General features: G+C 35.7%; 1 non-coding gene across 1 annotated transcript; it reads right to left on the bottom strand.

Moving 5' to 3' along the window:
* Window positions 1-20466: 20466 nt before the first annotated feature.
* Window positions 20467-20573, bottom strand: LOC141670224 (small nucleolar RNA R71). The gene has a single exon (XR_012554465.1). It is a non-coding gene; the product is annotated as a small nucleolar RNA R71 (small nucleolar RNA).
* Between the last annotated feature and the right edge of the window lie 391 nt (window positions 20574-20964).

A 20964-nucleotide genomic window follows, 5' to 3' on the forward strand; every position in this document is an offset into this window, starting at 1 on the left:
CACTTACACTGAGAAGCCTCTGTAAAATAGAATTTCAAAAGATGCATAAAATTAGCACAAAAACAGTAGAGGTGAACTCATGCATGAACTCATTTATCAGTAGGTTTCAGGATAATGACAGCTCTTTAGCAAAATTTTAATTATGACTTATTTCTAAGATGTACTGAAGTAGATCAGACTTTACTCTTTGTCTGTTATTTAGCTTAATGCACACACACATCACTCCATATGAATGATGAAATTTCTGTGGTGGTCTATGTTATTTTAGATCAACAGTCATTGTGTCACTTTTGCACAAATTCTGAGGACAAGTTCTAGTTACACGTTCTGATGATTAAGTTCTGACGTTCATAACTAAGAACTTGTATGAGTATTTACTAAGATAGATATTCCTTGTTCGAGTTAAGACATTATGTTCTGATGACTGTTAAGTTCTGGTATAGGTCTAAGTTCTGATTTTTCAGTCTAACCCTTTACTTGACTTATCTGTGAGTAAAATTTGGTAACAGTCTCAGATTAATTTCGAAATGTTGAAGTGGAAGATTAATAGTCTATGGTTAAAACATAATGGCACTCGTCCTTGAACAGTTCACTCTTGTTACATGTGTACATTCCTTTTCCAATGACTGTTATTCTTTTTCAAAGTCTAGGGAGACGAGGTAGAATTAATTCTACCTGTCTGCATTCAATATCTTTGTGTCTCTTGGCATTCTCTTGCCTATATATGCAACCACTTCACATCAGTCTTTCCATCACATTCTTCTCACACACTTATCCTCCTTCTTCTGTCAAAAACATAATGGTTCGATACAACATGTTTTTGAACACACAAACCTTCACAATGGAGCTCAGTTGTGCCGAGTGGCAGCAGGAGTGGCATATAACAGCCATTCCTGAGGAGATCTGGGACTCTGTCCCACAGGAGGTGCTGGCTCACCTTCTATTCTTCGAGATGGATTACCATCGCCATCTGGAGCGCCTGGAGGAGGAAAGGCGGGAAGCTATCCGTCAGCAAGAGCGAATCATTCGACTCGCTATCTTGTTTGTCGAAGATAGGAAGAGGAGGATGACTTAATCTCGTCTTCTTCCTGTTCTTCCTCATCCTCAGCTTTGTCAGGCTTCTTAGCTAGGACTAAAGCTGTTGACGTTAGGATTAGAAGCTTAGGGAAAATCTTGTATTGATGTAATTTCTATTTCATATATGTATTGACTTGATATATTAATGAAAACTGTTTTTACTTCAAGATTTTGTCTCTGAGTTATTTTATCTGTGTTGTTAAATCCTGCTTGATATTCTGATGACCATTTAAATTTTGTCTTTATTTATGTTCTGATTCTTTGTCAGCACTTATTCATCGAAATTATCTCGGTCATTTTTAACATGATTCATTTTCAGAATATTAATGTTGCAGTGAAAAACAATTCAATCAGTGCTAACAGTTTCAATTTTGAATTAAACCTGTGTCTCTTGATAACTGAAATGGTTTTTCCTTGAATCAAGGCAACTGGATAAGTAATCATTCCTGTTTTCTCGAGCCCAGTAACTATCCGTTATTACTGCATGTCTGACAGGTGTCCAACGGTAACATTTTTCTTCGAGTATAAGAACAACAGAGAGAAGATTTCTTTAATCTTTTACTTTCTTTATACTTTATCTCTCTTCTTACTTTTACTCTCTTTCTCATTCTTTCTCACGTTGGTTTTTCATACAGACATTATCTCACACACCTAACAGGCATACTTGAATTTCAATATTTTTTCACATGGCACCAAAGGATTTAATCATTGATGGAGCAAAGTTTGTTCCAAACAACTATGCTGCAATTCTTGATCATGCTGAAGCTCCATCTGAATTGCATTTTGTGCAAGATCTTCTTGCACATAGTGAGGTTGGGTACGCTTAAGCCAAAGAGAACAAAGACTGTTCCTCAAACATCTCAGAAGAAGAGGAGGATTACTTTGAGAGATGAATCAGATTCTGAGGATTAGATTCCCTCTTCAGAACCTATGATAAATGAAGCTGAGAAGGCAACTTCTCAGAAGGATTCTGCAATTGGGGGTTCTAGGCTTCTCAAGAGGCTTAGACGTATGACGGTTCCTGCAACTCCCAAGGAATCCAAATCAACAAGGAAGTACAAGAAACAGAGGGCACAGAGGCCAGTTTCAGATGATGAGGAGGAAGCAGCTAAGGAAGGGGATCAGGAATCTCTGATCTCACAAGACAAGGAATTTGCTCCAGTCACTTCTTCTCCATCAACTCCATCTCAGGAACCTGTATCTGACAAGGCTAATTCACCTTCTATATCTCTTGTTGATCCCGGCACAAGTGCTGAAATTGATATTCAGAACTTGGTTGTGCCTGAAATACTTTTCTTAGAAGCTCCAACAGCAAATAATATTTCCACAACACCTATTACTGATGCTGTTCAAACTCCTGAGTTATCACTAACACCTTCTCTGCATCAAGATGATGATCAGATTTTAGGTGAGCATCAGGATATGGCTGTTGATCAGAACTTAGTATCAGATCAGCAATTAGAGGATGTTGAAGCCTCCATTGCTACTCATACAGTTGTCTTATCAGAAGATACTGACTCTTTAAGTTCTGATGCTGCAAATGTTGGAGATACTGGTGAAGCTGCTACAACTGTAGATGCTGATGAAGCAGGTCCTTCAGGACATACTCCTCCACTGACTCTTCCTAAGTCTGAACTGCTAAAGGAGTTTGTTATCAGGGATGCACCAGTACCTTGGAGTGAAACTCCTGCAGGTCAGGAGTGGACTAAGGAATGGAACTCAGTTTCATGTGTTCCAAATGCTTTACATCTTGCTGAGCACTTGACTAAAGCTGATGAAATGTTACATTCTGATGATTTTAAAATCCAGCTTAGAGTCACTGCATTGAGTACTAAACATCTACAAGGTCTTCATTCCAACACTCATGCAGAGCTACACAAGATTCAGGAGAACTTTATTAAACAGGAACAAGTTTGGAAACTTGATAAGAAAAAGTTCTTCCAACCTACCATTGACAGGGTTGCTTATATTGAGAAAACTCAAGAGAAGCAACAAGCTCAGATTGATCAAATTCTGACAAATCAAGCTTCTCAGCAATCGCAACTTACTGAAATCCAGACCTCAGTGGAACTACTTATCTCTCTTTTATTACCTGCTGATGCCAAAAAGGGGGAGAAGGTAATTAAGTCCAAATGCAAAACCAACAAGTCACTGCAAGGAAAGGATGATGGAAAAGATGACCAAGGAAACTCTGGAATGGGTGGTGGTCATAGTCAAGGTAGAAGGTTTACATCAAGACAAGCTAGTCACAGAACAAGTTCTGATACTGGGAAAAGAATAAGTTCTGCTGCTGGTAAAAGGATAAGTTCTGATGAACTTCTAGATCTTGATGAGGAAATGTCAAGACAGTTATTTCTTCAAGAAAATCCAGGGATGGACTTGGAAAGTTTAAAGGAAGAAGAAGCCAGACTTAAATCAGAGAAAGTCACATCTAAATCTGAAGCTTCTGGTAAAAAGTTACTTCCAAAACCTAAAGGCATTGTGATCAAAGAAAGGATACATACTGAAGAAACTTTGGCTAGATCACAACCACAGATAGATCCAAGATCCAAGGGTAAAGAAAAGGTTGGTGAACCTATCAAGCCTTATGTACCTCCTGAGGAAGAAGAAATTACTGATGGAAAAGATAATCTTGCTCTGACTTCAAGAAAAGTTCTTAAAACAACCTCTGACATGGCTCAAGTTGTTCAGAGTCAAGAAATTGTAAGTTCTGATATTCAGAAGAAGCAAGTAACCTCTGACAGTGCTCAAGTTAACTTGATATCAGAAAATAAATCTAAAACACTCCTACCAGGATTCACTAAAGCAAAACAGACTCAATCTTTGAAGACTACTTCAAGTGGTTTTGAAGCAAGAGTAGTTACTGGAAAGGAAGCTAGAGATAAAACTGGATTGGGAAGTGCTGATGAAAGAAGAGTACACAACACTACCGATGATCCAACTTCCTTGAGTGAACCAGGTATTGGAGCAACTCCTGAGAGATTAAATCAACTAGAATCTGTACAGATGGTTTACCATACCTTCTTGAAAGAATACATCATGTTGTATTTCATGACAGATGGTAGGGTTTATCATATAAGACAAAATGCCATTCCATTGAAGTATTTTGAAGAATTGGAGCATGTATTATTCTTACTTCAAGTGGATGACAGAATAACAGAGACTGCTGCAAACTACTTAAAGGAACAGATTCAGAGACAGAAAAGACTTTATTCTGTTAAGTCTGACAGCAGATATGTTCCAAAGTACAGAAATCACAATGGTGATATTGTTGATATGAAGCCTAATACTGCACAGATCAGAACATATCTTGGTATTAAGGGGCTTGAATTCAATCTAGAGTCTAATAAAGCTTATGTCATAAGACTAGATCGGGAGTTGAGAAAAGCAAAGATTAATGATCTCAGAGCTGCAATATTTCAAACTGGTGAAGATACTGCAGAGCTTAAAGATGTCAAACGGAGAATGATTGATGAACTCAGATATGCTGAGAAATGTTTGTTGAAGAATTATCTCAGAACAACTCCTGACATCAGAGAGATCAGAAAATGATGAAGCCAAGTCGAAGATCCACAACTGCTTAAATTCTGATATTTATACAGATTGAAGTTGTTATCAGAAGTTGAATTGGTAAAAACTTTAAGGACTGTAAGTTGTAGTTATCTTGTCTATTTCTCATGCATTTGTACTTAATGTTTTTGACATCATCAAATATCTGTTAAACTTGTATATTTTGTTAATTTACAAGTTGGGGGAGATTGTTAGATATATTTGATAATGTCATGGCTAATATGTTTTATGTTTAGATTTCAGATCTTATTTGAACAGAACAAATCAGTACTTAACTGATCAGTACTTATACTGGAAGTCAGAACTTAAGGGATATCAGTACTTATGTTATCAGGAGATAGATATCAGAACTTAAGTGCTGAAAGACGATCAGATAAGGACAGTAGCTGATTAAAGTTAAGAAGATCAAGATAAACATAAGAAGAGATATGCATGAAGAAGGAATTCCGTGAAGAATGGAATACTTGGAATAGAAGATATCTGATTGATATATTTTAGGAAGCAGAATTATATTCCATATCAATTAGCGAATATCTTGTAACTGTGTAGTATATAAACACAGACATAGGGTTTACACTATAAGTGTTATCATTATCGAGAATATTATTTATTATAACCCTAGCAGCTCTCGTGATATTTTGTTCATCACTGAGAGATAACAGTTTCAGATTGTAACAGAGTTTATTGTTTAAATAAAGTTTGTTTTCTGTTACATAAGTTCTTGAAGTTTGATTTGATTGTAATAAACACTGTATTCACCCCTCTACAGTGAAAGTGTGACCTAACAAATTATATCTAATTAAATAATTAATTAAAATCAATTAATAATTAATTAAATCAATTAATCAATTAATTTCCAAATTAATTGACCAATTAATCGATTAAAATTAATTGAAATTAATTAACTAATTAATTTAGATTTATTTCTGAATTAAAAATAATTTTCGGAATTAAAATACTAATTTTTAGAATTTTCAGAAATTAAAAATGAATTTTTATTATAAAAATAAATAGGAAATATGATTTTTAAACATTTTTAAAACAGGAATCGAATTTTTGCAAAGTCTGGAAATCTGGGGGACGAAACTTCATCGTTTTCAAAAGTACAGGGACCAAACTGCAATTTTGCAGTTCCAGTCGCCGGAAAATGTCGGGGGTGGCCGGAGAACTCGACTCCGGCATCCTCCCACCACCACAAGCTCCAGATCAATACTACACAACACCAGGAATCTATATCTGTAATCAAAATTCATCAATAACCCCAGATTTGACCGGAAATTTGCCAAGAACATCGCCGATTTCCGGCGAACATCGTGAATTTTAAAAACATAACTCCCTTCGATTCAGACATCCTCTGTTAACGAGCTATATACCAATCGATTGCAAATTTCATAAGGAACACAACCCACTATAAATCAACAGCTAATAACCCCTAAATTAAAAACCCCCAAATTTCGATTGAAAACATTCATACGGGTTATAAACCCTAATTTTAAAATTCGAAAATCAAACTCAAATTTGAACATGTTATTGAACTCCAAATCAGACGTATAATATATCAAAATCATCAAGAGAAGCTCTACAACATGCAGTCATCAAATCATACAAACAATCATCCGAACAAAAATTCATATTTTTAATAAATTTAATTCAAAAATAAATAAATTTCCAGAAAATAAACCTTTGATTCTGCAGTGAAACAAAGCTCAGAATCTGATAGAACACTTCAAATCCTTCGTTTTGGTTACTCAAGCTTTGAAAACAGAGATCGGTAACGCCTTCGTTTTGCTGTTTGATTCTTAGAACAGTTTTTTGCAATTAGGATTTTTCTCTGAAAATTATAGAATTAACTATCTGCAAATGATTTTGATACGAAATAAAATACGGAAAAAGGCTATTTATAATTACGGAAAATTAGTATCCCGTTGGATTATTCCGGATATAAAATGGTACGTTTATTTATAAAAACTGATCCAAACGGTATCGGTTTTCGGGATAATTATCCAAATCAGTACAATTTGTACTGCGGTCTTGGTCTCAGCGCCTGGTTACACGTACTACGAAGTGATAATTGGGATAGTTTAATAAAAAGCTCCCGTTTATCAAAAATACGGGTTTTATTGATTTACCGAAACGAATATTGTATCGAAAATGTTGCGCCGGGACCCGCGCAGAACAAACCGTACGCCAGATCGAAAAAGTCGAAACATGGAATATGCTCGGAATATTACAATTAGGTTAGGAAGGAGTTCTCGAAGGAGTTTCGGGTTCCAAAAACGTAACAACGGATGACGTCGATTGGTTCCCGTTTTTGTAAAATAGCTTTTAAATACTCGGAAAAAGATTTTATAAATTTCATATGATCCTTATAAATCCATAAATCAACATAAAAATAATTAGGAAGATATGAGAATTATCTATGTTTTATTTTGGACATATAAAAATTAAAATACTCAATTAATAATATTTTTGAATATCCAAATACAGATAACATTTAACAATTAACACACAGAATAGATATTGAACACATACAATAATTATTTAATAGAAAAATAATTACACGATATATCCCGGATATTACATCCTTCCCCCCTTAAAAGGATTCTGTCCTCAGAATCTCCTAAGAAAACAAATGAGGGTACTTTTCTCTCATATCACTTTCTAACTCCCAGGTTGACTCTTCAACAACTTTACCACTTTATTTCTCAATACTTTCTCTCTCTCCCCTAGAATCTCTATCGGACTCTCTACATATGACAAATTTGCCTGAAGCTCTATTGGCTCATATTCTATTACATGCATGGAGTCTGGATTATATTTTTTGAGCATCGATACGTGAAAAACATTGTGAATGTGCTCCATGTGCGGGGGTAACGCCAACTCATAAGCTACTTTGCCAACGCGCTTTAAAATCTCAAAAGGTCCGACATATCTTGGGCTTAGCTTTCCTTTCTTTCCAAACCTCGTTAGTCCTTTCCATGGTGATACTTTCAGTAATACCAAGCTTCCTTCTTCAAATTCCATGTCTTTCCTTGACTGATCTGCATATTTCCTCTGATGATCTTGTGCGGCTATCAATCTCTTCTGGATAATTTCAACAATTTCCTTTGTCTGCTGTACCAGTTCAGGTCCAAGTATCTTGCGTTCTCCTACTTCGTCCCAATGTATTGGAGATCTACATTTGCATCCATAAAGGGCTTCATAGGGTGGCATCCCAATGCTGGTATGATAATTGTTGTTGTAAGCAAACTCTACCAGAGGTAAATGTTCGTCCCAACTTCCTTTGAAATCAATAGCACAAACACGTAACATGTCCTCGATTGTCTGGATCGTTCTTTCACTTTGGCCATCCGTATGGGGGTGATAGGCCGTACTCATATTCAGTCTTGTTCCCAAATATTCTTGAAAACTCTTCCAAAATCTTGAATTAAACCTTGGATCTCGATCAGATACAATAGACACAGGAACTCCGTGACGAACTACAATTTCTTTCAGGTACATATGGACCAACTTGTCGAGCGAAAATCTTTCATTTATAGGCAGAAAATGAGCTGACTTGGTAAGTTTATCCCATAACCCAAATGGCATCATGATTAGCCCTTGTCCTTGGTAATCCAACTATGAAATCCATGGCAATATGTTCCCATTTCCACTCTGGAATGTCTAATGGCTGTAACAATCCACTTGGTCTCTGATGCTCTGCTTTAACTCTTTGACAGGTATAACATTTGCTAATCCATTCCGTGATTTTCCTCTTCATGTCTGGCCACCAATAATTCTTCTTTAAATCTCTGTACATTTTGGTACTCCCTGGATGGATGGAATACCTTGAATTATGTGCCTCCTGTAAAATTTCATTTTTCAGCTCCGTCACTGGTGGAATCCAAATTCTAGATGAAAACCTCAGAATACCTTGATCATCCTTTTGCGTGCATAATTCTTCACCTACCAAACGATTTATATCTTGATCCATTACATCTTCCTGACATTTCTTTATTTTCTCAAATAATTCTGGTTGGAAAGTCATACTGTATACTTTTGCTTCCTCAGGCTTGCAAACTTTAATCTCCAATTCCAATTTCTGAAATTCCTTATATATGTCTTCAAGTACTGATAACACATTCAACCTTTCCTTCCGACTCAATGCGTCTGCTACCACGTTCGCTTTACCGGGATGATAATTAATCGAGCAATCATATTCTTTGATCAACTCTAACCATTTCCTTTGTCTCATATTAAGTTCCTTCTGTGTGAATATGTACTTTAAGCTTTTGTGATCCGTGAAAATCTCGCACTTTTCTCCATACAAATAATGTCTCCAAATCTTCAAAGCGAAAACTATGGCTGCTAGCTCCAAATCATGAGTAGGATACTTCTGTTCGTGTGGTTTCAATTGCCTTGACGCATACGCAATCACCTTTTCATGCTGCATTAGAACACATCCTAATCCTTTGTGAGAAGCATCACTATAAATTACGAAATTCCCTTGATCATCTGAAAGTGACAAAACAGGTGCCGTGATCAATCGTCGCTTCAACTCCTGAAAACTTTCCTCGCATTTGTCGTTCCATATAAACTTCTCATTCTTTCGTGTAAGCTTTGTTAATGGTGTGGCAATCCTCAACAAATTTTGAATAAATCGACGATAATATCCCGCCAATCCTAAGAAACTTCTTACCTCGGTGGGTGTTTTCGGTCTCTCCTAATTCATAACTGCCTCGATCTTTGCCGGGTCCACTTTGATCCCTTTATTACTAACTATGCGCCCTAAGAACTGAACTTCCTGTAGCCAAAACTCACACTTCGAGAATTTAGCATATAACTTCTTTTTCCTTAAAATCTCCAAAGCCGTTCTCACATGTTCCGCATGATCCTCTTCCGTCTTTGAATAGATTAAAATATCATCTATAAACAAAATGACAAACTTATCCAAATTCTCCTTGAAAATTCTGTTCATCAGGTCCATAAACGCTGTCGGGGCATTGGTCAATCCAAAAGACATCACTAAAAACTCGTAATGTCCATACCTTGTTCTGAAAGCTGTCTTTAGTATATCTTCTGGCTTGATCTTTAGTTGATGATATCCTGATCTTAAATCAATTTTGGAGAAATACTTGGCTCCCTTCAACTGGTCGAACAGATCGTCAATTCTGGGTAACGGATACTTGTTCTTGATTGTCAGCTTGTTGAGCTCCCTATAGTCAATACACAGTCTCATGCTTCCATGTTTCTTCTTGACAAATAATACCGGGGCTCCCCACGAGAATACACTGGGTCTGATTACTTCTTTCTCTAACAGCTCTTGCAATTGCTTCGCTAGCTCTTTCATCTCAATAGGCGCCATTCTGTACGGGGCCTTCGATACTGGTTCTGTTCCAGGTGCTAAGTCGATCGCAAATTCAATTTCTCTATCTAGAGGAAGTCCTGGTAACTCGTTGGGAAATACGTCTGGAAATTCATTCACAACTGGAATATCTTCAAGTTTTGTTGGTTCTTGACTTCTGTCAATCACATATGCCATGAAATGCTCACATCCTTGTCGTAGTAACTTCTTGGCTTTAATCATCGTTAAAAACTTCTTTACTTATTTTTTGACCCTTGAACGTTATTATCCTTTCGTCAGGCGTCTTCACCATTACCTTCTTATTTCGACAATCTATCTGGGCATCGTGCTTAGATAACCAATCCATTCCTAATATAACGTCAAATTCTCCCAACTTAAATGGTATCAAATCTACACAAAACTTACTACCAGAAATTTCAATCTCACAATTCTCACAAACTTGATTAACAGATACACGTTTTTGATTTGCTAATTCCACAGTCATTATTTCATTTAAACACTCAATTGTACAATATAACTTACTAACAAAATCTTGTGAAACAAACGATCGAGTTGCTCCCGAATCTATTAACACTTTGGCACATAAAGAATTCACATTAAGCGTACCTGCCATGACATCAGTATCTTGGATCGCATCCTTCACCGATATGTCAAAAACTCTAGCCCTTGGAGTCTCATTCACTGCTGGGGTAGATCCCATAATCCCTAATGCATTACTGACTAGGGCTGATATCTTGCAATCCTTGGCCATATGTCCTGGCTTTCCACATTTAAAGCACGTAAATCCAATGGCTTGAACCTTTACTGCTAGATTCTGGATAGGTTGATCCTTACTTGCTGGTTATCTTGCTGAATGATTTCGGCACTCCCTCGAATAGTGCCCTTTCTGGTTGCATTTAAAACATACCTCATTCAACTTATTACAAACTCCTTCATGCTTCTTTCCACATACTTAACAATCTGGAGAAGTTAGTCTCAACTGATTTGACTGATTTGTATTAACTGGACGGTTGCTCTGGCCTCCGTCTTCTGCATTCTGTTTTCTGAAATTAAAATTTCTCCCTGGCTGAAACTTGCCCTTCTTAAAATTTGGAAACTTCCCTGGTTGTGACTGACCCTCACTTCCCTCAACCTTCCTTTTCTTGCTTTTTTTCTCCTTCTGGAACATCTCACTCTCTGTCTCTGCGATCATAGCCTTTTGTACTACTCCTGCATAGGTATCCAATTCAAAAATGGCTACCTTCCCTCTGATCCAGGGTTTCAAACCTTGCTGGAATCTTTTAGCCTTCTTTCTGTCAGTATCCACATACGACGGTACATACCTTGACAATTCCTCAAATTTACCCTCATAATTTGTAACCGACATGTTCCCTTGCTTTAATTCTAAAAACTTCAGCTCCATTTAATCCTGAACAAACTGAGGAAAATACTTTTCTAAAAACAATTCCTTAAACCTTTCCCAAGTAATAACATCTATACTTTCCAATGTCTTCACAATCTCCCAACAATAGGTGGCTTCATTCTTCAGATAGTAACTTACAAACTCAACCTTCTGTTCCTCCTTTACTTTCACTAAGGCAAATGCCTTCTCTATTTCCTTTAACCACATATTTGCTTCAATTGGCTCTAAGGAACCCTTGAATTCTGGTGGGTTTACTGCCTGAAAAGTTTTGAAAGTTACCTGGGGATTGGTCTGCCTTTGTTGTTGTTGTGCCAGGTGAACTGTTTGTTGGGCCAAGATTTGAAGAATCTGGGCTATTGCTGGGTCTATAGGTCCTGGGTTCACATTTGGGTTTGTATCATCTTGGTTGTTATTGTTGTTGGTTCCTTCATTCTGGGTGTTGGTGCGGGTATTTCTTCTGGGAGGCATTTTTATATAACCATCACAACACTGCTCAGCATCTCCATCTCTAAATCTCTGGCTCATGGCAAATTTGGACCTCCAATCTCCTCAAGCTCCTCTAGAACCCACTTAGCCCACTCCACTAAGAAATCTGGAGTGATGTCCTCATGTGTAGCCTCAGCAATCCTCACAGCAGCTGCTCTACGAAACGCCTGGAGCCTCTCCCTAAGTCGCCTCTCACCACTCCCCATCTCTCTGGTACGCATGATATGCAATAACTCCTGGATCTGACCCTGTAGGAATCGCTGCTCCATAAGGCAAGCCTCAAACTGATGATATGGGACAGGATAGGAAGAGAACTGGAAAGGTACTCCTGTGACTGAATGACTAGTAAAGCCTGAATCAGTAGGCGGGGGTCCTCTGACAGGTGGCCTCATGCCTGGAGGTGGAATAGCCTGCAATGGTACGGGCTGCAATACAGGTGGAGGTAGTATAGCCAACACTGGTGGAACAACAGGACGTGGATCCGAAGACGGCACTCCAACTGAAGGCTCTGAGTGATCAGCTGATACGGGAATAAAAGAATTGGCCATCGCTGCTATCTGAAGTCATATCGCAATATCAGAATCTCGACTCATAACGCGAATTACACTAATACCTAATATACCGAAGCACTCAACCTCTCGACGTTCTATATTTTTATTCCTTACTTCTAATCCAAACCCTCTACCCATTCCCGTCAACCTAGGCTTGTGTCAGTGACTTATAATCCTGTAGCTCTGATACCAAACCTGTGGCGCCCTCCAAACCCGGGTCAAAAGTTTGGGTCCATACACACATACACATACCTTATTTATAACCTGCTTATAACAATAATAAAGATAACAATAATATGCAGTGACCCTATTTACCAACTACCACGGATCACAACAGGCTAAAGTATTCACACAAGCCACACATCTACTTATATTACATACCGTTCAAATCCCAATCATTCAAACTCAAACTGAGTATTAAACTTTATTACAAACTTTTACAGACTTAAATTATTCCAAAAGAAGCCTACTAGCTTAGCTTTCTCAACCTGAACCCCTAGCTCTCGCGCTGGACTAGGGATCCTCGTTACCAACTGGTTCCTTTTTAGCTGGAAAGAATATAAACAACATCGCACAAATGAGCTAACTAGCTCAGCAAGTCACAATGACAAAACTGAGAATAATGATCATCAATAGAACATGATTATGATATCAAGTGAACAATGGATTATGATTTAGAATTGGATATTATACTTTTAATTTAAAAAATCAAGGTTAGGCTGCTGATCAGTCACGCACTAACCCCGAGCAAGGCACACAGCATTGCTCTAACTACTGGATCCAAGGCACACATTGGCCTAACTTGACCATTATATGGTCTGACCACGAATCTGGTCCACAATTTTATAAAAACAATCCAATTCTAACATAATAACTGAATAAGAAATAATAAACAATAACCAGAATCATTAACAACAATGAGTGTTTAACAATGAAAGGGTTCCAATCCTTGTAAGGATCAATAAAGTAATTTCAAAGCTTGGATGCTGGGTAATGAAAGAATTGGATAACAAAGGAATCAATGTTTCAGGGTTTCAAGGATTTGGTCTTTCAAAGCATAAGATATCATGGATTGAGTATATAAGTAATTCAGTTCAGCGTTTGGTATTTAGTTTGTATGTATTTGTGGAGTAGTATCGTAGATTCGTGGTTCGTGTTTGGGTATACAACAATCAATGGTCTAGAAAGAATCAGGTTACGGCTCAAGATCAATAACTGGAATCAGGGTTTAGGTTTCTGTGCTTCAAAGCACTTGCAATATCACAGGATTATCAAGTACCACAATATCTCGAGAAAGTTCAGAACACTTGCCTGGTATTAGCTTACTACACTGCACTCGCTTCCAATCACAATCGTCTTACTCCTCAACTACCTGTTTCCCTTTCCTACGCCTTGCCTCTTCTGCTCACATATCATAAACATCTATCAATAATCGACTCATAGAGTTCTATTCAACACATACTTCTATCTACCCTTCGTTTTACCCAAATCCGATTAACGAATTGAAAGTTATGTAATAATCAAGTAAACACCGAATATATAGACTGATAGTTAATTAACAAGTCACATATAGCACATAATACATCACGTACTCAATGATATATTATTTATAAAGAAGTCTCAGGTCATAAATAGGCTTTCGGGTATTTAAAATGATTTTTAAAACATTTTTCGGACTTAAAACAGGTCGTTGGATCAATTTCGGGTTAATAAACAGGGTTTGGTTGGCCAATTCTGGCTCCGAAACAATTTTATACTAATTATCGAGCCTTGGAAATAATTTAGAATAATATTTTAAAACTCGAAATTATTTTTCAGAATTTTTAAATCATTTTTGAGTAATTATATCTAATTAAATAATTAATTAAAATCAATTAATAATTAATTAAATCAATTAATCAATTAATTTCCAAATTAATTGACCAATTAATCGATTAAAATTAACTGAAATTAATTAACTAATTAATTTAGATTTATTTCTGAATTAAAAATAATTTTCGGAATTAAAATACTAATTTTTAGAATTTTCAGAAATTAAAAACGAATTTTTATAATAAAAATAAATAGGAAATATGATTTTTAAAATTTTAAAACAGAAATCCAATTTTTGCAAAGTCTGGAAATCTGGGGCACCAAACTTCATCGTTTTCAAAAGTACAGGGACCAAACTGCAATTTTGCAGTTCCAGTCGCCGGAAAATGTCGGGGGTGGCCGGAGAACTCGACTCCGGCATCCTCCCACCACCACAAGCTCCAGATCAATACTACACAACACCAGGAATCTATATCTGCAATCAAAATTCATCAATAACCCCAGACTTGGCCGGAAATTGGTCAAGAACATCGCCGGTTTCCGGCGAACATCGTGAATTTTAAAAACACAACTCCCTTCGATTCAGACATCCTCTATTAACGAGCTATATACCAATCGATTGCAAATTTCATAAGGAACACAACCCACTATAAATCAACAGCTAATAACCCCTAAATCAAAAACCCCCAAATTTCAATTGAAAACATTCATACGGGTTATAAACCCTAATTTTAAAATTCGAAAATCAAACTCAAATTTGAACATGTTATTGAACTCCAAATCAGACGTATAATATATCAAAATCATCAGGAAAACAAGCTCTACAACATGCAGTCATCAAATCATACAAACAATCATCCGAACAAAAATTCATATTTTTAATAAATTTAATTCGAAAATAAATAAATTTCCAGAAAATAAACCTTTGATTCTGCAGTGAAACAAAGCTCAGAATCTGATAGAACACTTCAAATCCTTCGTTTTGGTTACTCAAGCTTTGAAAACAGAGATCGGTAACGCCTTCGTTTTGCTGTTTGATTCTTAGAACAGTTTTTTGTAATTAGGGTTTTTCTCTGAAAATTATAGAATTAACTATCTGCAAATGATTTTGATACGAAATAAAATACGGAAAAAGACTATTTATAATTACGGAAAATTAGTATCCCGTTGGATCATTCCGGATATAAAACGGTACGTTTATTTATAAAAACTGATCCAAACGGTATCGGTTTTCGGGATAATTATCCAAATCAGTACAATTTGTACTGCGGTCTTGGTCTCAGCGCCTGGTTACACGTACTACGAAGTGATAATTGGGATAGTTTAATAAAAAGCTCCCGTTTATCGAAAATACGGGTTTTATTGATTTACCGAAACAAATATTGTATCGAAAATGTTGCGCCGGGACCCGCGCAGAACAAACCGTACGACGGATCGAAAAAGTCGAAATATGGAATATGCCCGAAATATTACAATTAGGTTAGGAAGGAGTTCTCGGAAGAGTTTCGGGTTTCTAAAACATAACAACGGATGACGTCGATTGGTTCACGTTTTTGTAAAATAGATTTTAAATACTCGGAAAAAGATTTTATAAATTTCATATGATCCTTATAAATCCATAAATCAACATAAAAATAATTAGGAAGATATGACAATTATCTATGTTTTATTTTGGACATATATAATTTAAAATACTCAATTAATAATATTTTTGAATATCCAAATACAGATAACATTTAACAATTAACTCACAGAATAGATACTGAACACATACAATAATTATTTAATAGAAAATTAATTACACGATATATCCCGGATATTACACCCGATGTCTCATTGGATAGTGATCTCATATGATAACTGCCCTAAATCATTAGATGATAAGGGTCGTCTTAGAAAAGCTCCATATACTTCGACAATTGGATCTATAATGTATGAAATGATATGTACTTGTCCTGATATTTCGTATGCTTTGAGCATGACAAACAAATACCAGTCTAATCCAGGTGAGGTTCACTAGATAGTTGTCAAGAATATTCTTAAGTACTTAAAGAGGACTAAAGATTTTTTTTTGGTGTATGGGTTACACTGATACTAGTTTCTTAACCTAATTTCTGGATAGATAAGGATGATTATGTGTCTATGTATGGTTTGCGTTTTGTCTAAATATAAGTAATGTTAGATGGAATAGTTTACAGCAAGAACATTGATGATTCTATAATGGAAGCAGAATATATTGATGCTTTCAAAATAACCAAAAAGACTGTTTGGGCATGTGCTTAGGCAATATCACCTTATTAATGAGATTAATAATCAAGGAGATATATATGTAAAGTGCATATTATTGATAATGTTGTAGACTCACTGACCAAGGCTTTGTCGCAGCAGAAGCACGATGGTTGTACTAGTTCTATGAGTATTAGATATATGGGTGATTGGCTCTAGTGCAAGTGGGAGATTGTTAGTGTTTGTGTCCTAGAGTCAACACTATAATGTTTTAGTTTAAAAAATTTGATTATTAATATTTATGTTCTATCAGTTATTCCCTTTATAATCTATTATTTCTTAATTTACTGCAATATAAATGATAGATTAATAAATGTCCTTGGAACATGATATGAATTCTATATCTCTAAGTACGTGACTTAAAAATGAGATTATGACAATAGTATCAATATTCCTAAGGTTCCCTAGTCGAGTATTATTATTAAGAGACAATAATAATGCATTAAGACTGGTGTGTTTGTTGACTGATGATCACATCTCATTGATCATAGGTATAGTGATACTAAAGTAAAAAATACAGGCATATGTAAATGTACATGGTGCTGGACAGACCCGATGTGAGATTTTACATGTATGTTGTATCATAAGTAATTCTCACTGTGATAATGATGTAATGATCTTTAGACTTGAAATCATTATATATTTATATGAGAATTAATGTACTTTGATTACATTAAAAGTTACCTTTGACCGGGTAATGATAAAAGTGTATTTCGGGTATATTATGAATCGTATGAGAAATATAAAGACCAGATGTTTTTCATAACGGAGAGCAAGGAGATAACAGGAAGAAGACCTAATAGAACAAATTCAATGAAGTAGAAGAAGAGCTTGTTTTTACTTGTGATTCTTTGCTTAAGTTGTAATCTTGGATGCTTGTTTTATTTATTGTTGAACCTAATACTCTTGTTAACGTACTTTTGGTTATTATTCAGTTTATAAAGACTTAGTTTATTTACCATGCTTTCATCGAAACCCACGGTGATGAGTTCGGTTATGAACTAATCATTATCGTGGGGTTCTAACGGATTTACTTATGGATTTCAATAGTTAGTTGTTACGATGCCTAAGTGTGTGATGATTGTATGATATCCTAGTATTGGTTGTGCTCATTCATCTTATGAGAGTCGCGAACTTATAAGATAGCGTGTTAATCTCTATTGAAGCGACAATGAATATAGTGTTAGGAATTCGAGCATAAAAACACAATGGAAAAATTAAATTTTCGAATCCCTACCGCAGGATCTATGTATAATGAACGGATAATTACGGAGAATAGATGTTTTTACCTTAAGAAGCATTACGTTAATGGAAAGATGGAGGTCTTGAATGATCACCACGTAGCCCGTTACTGGAACGATCTATGCCTTAAAGGTATCCACACGAATGATCGCCCGAAGGATGGGTGTGTACTAGCACGTTCTTGAGGCCGCCTTCTTGCTCTCTCTATCTCTCTTCAAGCTGCTAGGTTTTATGTTTTATCAAATAAAACGTGTAAGCCTAATTCTATTAGAAAGAAATATTATATAGGCAAGAGTTAATGGGCCTCCAACCCTAAACTGAATTTTAGAGTTATTATTATTATTAAATTCGAAATTCTAATTATTGTATTATTAAGTCTCACTTAATCATCCAATAACTTAATTTCGGATTTAATATTAAATTCGAATTTCCTATTTATTTAATTAATTAAGTGACACTTAATTAATAACAAATAATTCGAATTACTTACATTTAATTTAAATTAAATAATCCTCCAATCATTCTTTATGCGACCCTTTAGGTTATTATTATGTTGGCAACAATTTTAAATCTAATTTAAAATAATAAATAATGAGCGACATCTAGTAATACATCATTGTTATCCAAGTAATAATAATTAAATTGGTGATCAATAAAACCTTTCGTGAATAATGTACAATGTAATATAATCCCTTTAGCCTTATATTATAGATCAAACTCGAGGCATGCATTGTGTCATCCTCTGTTAACGTTCAATCCTTCTTTCCTTGATCAATGAGTAAACTATTAAACAAATCAGTATTTGAGCACGACCATGCATTTTATAGTCTTACTTAATCAAGAGGCTAATAATATCACTCCTTTAATAAATGAGGGCCAAATCCCATCTAGATTATTCATATTTCTCATATGATTCATAATATACCCAATGTCTACTTTTATTATTACCCGGTCAAGGATAACTTTTAATAGTATCAAAGTATATTAATTCTCGTATAGAAATATAATGATTTCAGGTCAAAGGACCAACACATCATTATCATTGTGAGATTAACTTATGACACTATAAACATGTAGTATCTCACAACGGGTTAATCCAGTACCATCTATTTAATATATGTTCATGGGTTTTGACTTTAGTATCACAATACCTATGATCAATGAGATGTGATCATCAGGCAACAAACACACTAGTCTCCATGTATTTATTATCGTCTCTTAATAATAATACTTGACTAGGGACCTTTATGAATATCAATACTATTCTCATAATCTCATTTCTAAGTCACGTACTTAGAGATATAGATTTACATATCATATTCCAAGGACATTTATTAATCTAACATCTTATCGCAGAAAATAAAGATATAATAAATTACTAAAGAATAATTCATATAATCATAATTAATAATCCAAATGTTTCATAATATAAACATAATAATGTTGTCTCTAGGGCACAAACACTAACATATAGAGGTTTAGAACTTGCCATGCTAGCATAGGTTCATGTATTGTTATGCATGATTCATAGGTAATTTTAACCATCTTACTTACCCTATGTTATCACGATAGATAATTTGCGCATTAAACCTTTATGTTGTCAATTTTTATAGATATATAGGGTATCAACATATTTGGTGTCTATTCAGCTTCTATCTCTTTTATGGATGTCTTGTAGTAGGGTATTCGTACAACGACAGTTGGCGTTTACTAGTTTCATGTTATCTGATTAGTTATCATCACCATTACATGATAAGGTTAAGAACAATGACTTTGAATGAATTATTTAATGACGTTATAATCCCATGTTTGTCTCATAAAAGTAATTCAACCTCAATTCTCTTAGTTAATGCTATTTAGTATAATCTTTTAGTTTAATCAAAACTCAATTGTTATTTGTCTTAGCATTGAACGATAGCCATATCATTGTTGCATAAGTGCATAAATTGATTTTAACCTAAACCAGTCTCTGTGGGAACGTACTAGAAAGAATTCTATATTACTTGCGAATGCGTATACTTGCGTGTAATTTTAGTGCGTGTTTTTTTCCTAACAAGTTTTTGGCGCCGCTGCCGGGGACTCGGTGTTAATTTTTTAGATTATGTGCTTGACATCAGTTGTCGTTAAAGTTCACTGACTCGGATATTTTACTTGTTTGCTTGTTGGTATTTCAGGTACTCTAGAGAGCGTTTATGCTAACGCGTTCTCGATCTCGCAAGAGAACACTGGATAAAGCGGATGAAGAAGTTGAAGTAGAGGAAGTTTTTGAAGAAGTTGAGAAAGTTGAAAAAGAAGTTGTTATTGTAATGGGAGAACCAGCAGCGAATCTAAAGGCTTTGATGGATTACTCTCAACCGAAGATCAATGATATTCAGTCTAGCATTGTCAGACCAGCCATCGTGGCCAATACTTTCGAAATCAAGGATAGTGTGATTCAGATGGTGCAGAATTTAGTCCAGTTTGGGGGTTCTCCAACGAAAGATCCCAACATGCATATTAGAGATTTCATCGAGATCTATGACACTTTCAAATTCAACAACGTTTCTGAAGATGTTGTTAAGCTGAGGCTTTTCCCATTCTCTCTGAGGGATAAAGCTAAGTGTTGGTAGCATTCTCTACCACCAGGCTCTATTACTACTTGGGAAGATCTTGCTCAAAAGTTTCTTACTAAATTCTTCTATATGGAAAAGACAGCTGCAATCAGAAACGCTCTTACTCAATTTGCACAGCAATCGGGAGAGTCTTTATGTGAAGCTTGGGATCATTATAAGGAGATGCTTAGAAAGTGTCCTCATCATGGGATGCCTAACTGGATGATTATCAACTTCTTTTATAATGGCTTGGGAGCACAGTCTAGACCCATGCTTGATGCAGCATCAGGTGGAGCCTTATGGGCTAAGAGTTACAATGAAGGGTATGAGTTGATTGAACTTATGGCTGCTAATGAATACCAGAACCCTTCTTAGAGACTACCTCAAGGCAAGGTAGCAGGAATTCTAGAGGTGGATGCAGCTACTGCTATAGTTGCTCAGCTTAAGGCTTTAACGATGAATGTGGATTCTTTGGCTAATTATGAGGTTAATCAGATTACAAGTGTCTGTGAGCTTTGTGCTGGTGCGCATGAGACGTAGCAGTGTGCTATATCTAGTAAATCAGCTCTGCTACCTAGTAATAATACAATTGTTTAAGGGGGT

Source organism: Apium graveolens, chromosome 6 (genome assembly GCF_009905375.1).
Source record: "Apium graveolens cultivar Ventura chromosome 6, ASM990537v1, whole genome shotgun sequence".
Lineage (NCBI taxonomy): Eukaryota > Viridiplantae > Streptophyta > Magnoliopsida > Apiales > Apiaceae > Apium > Apium graveolens.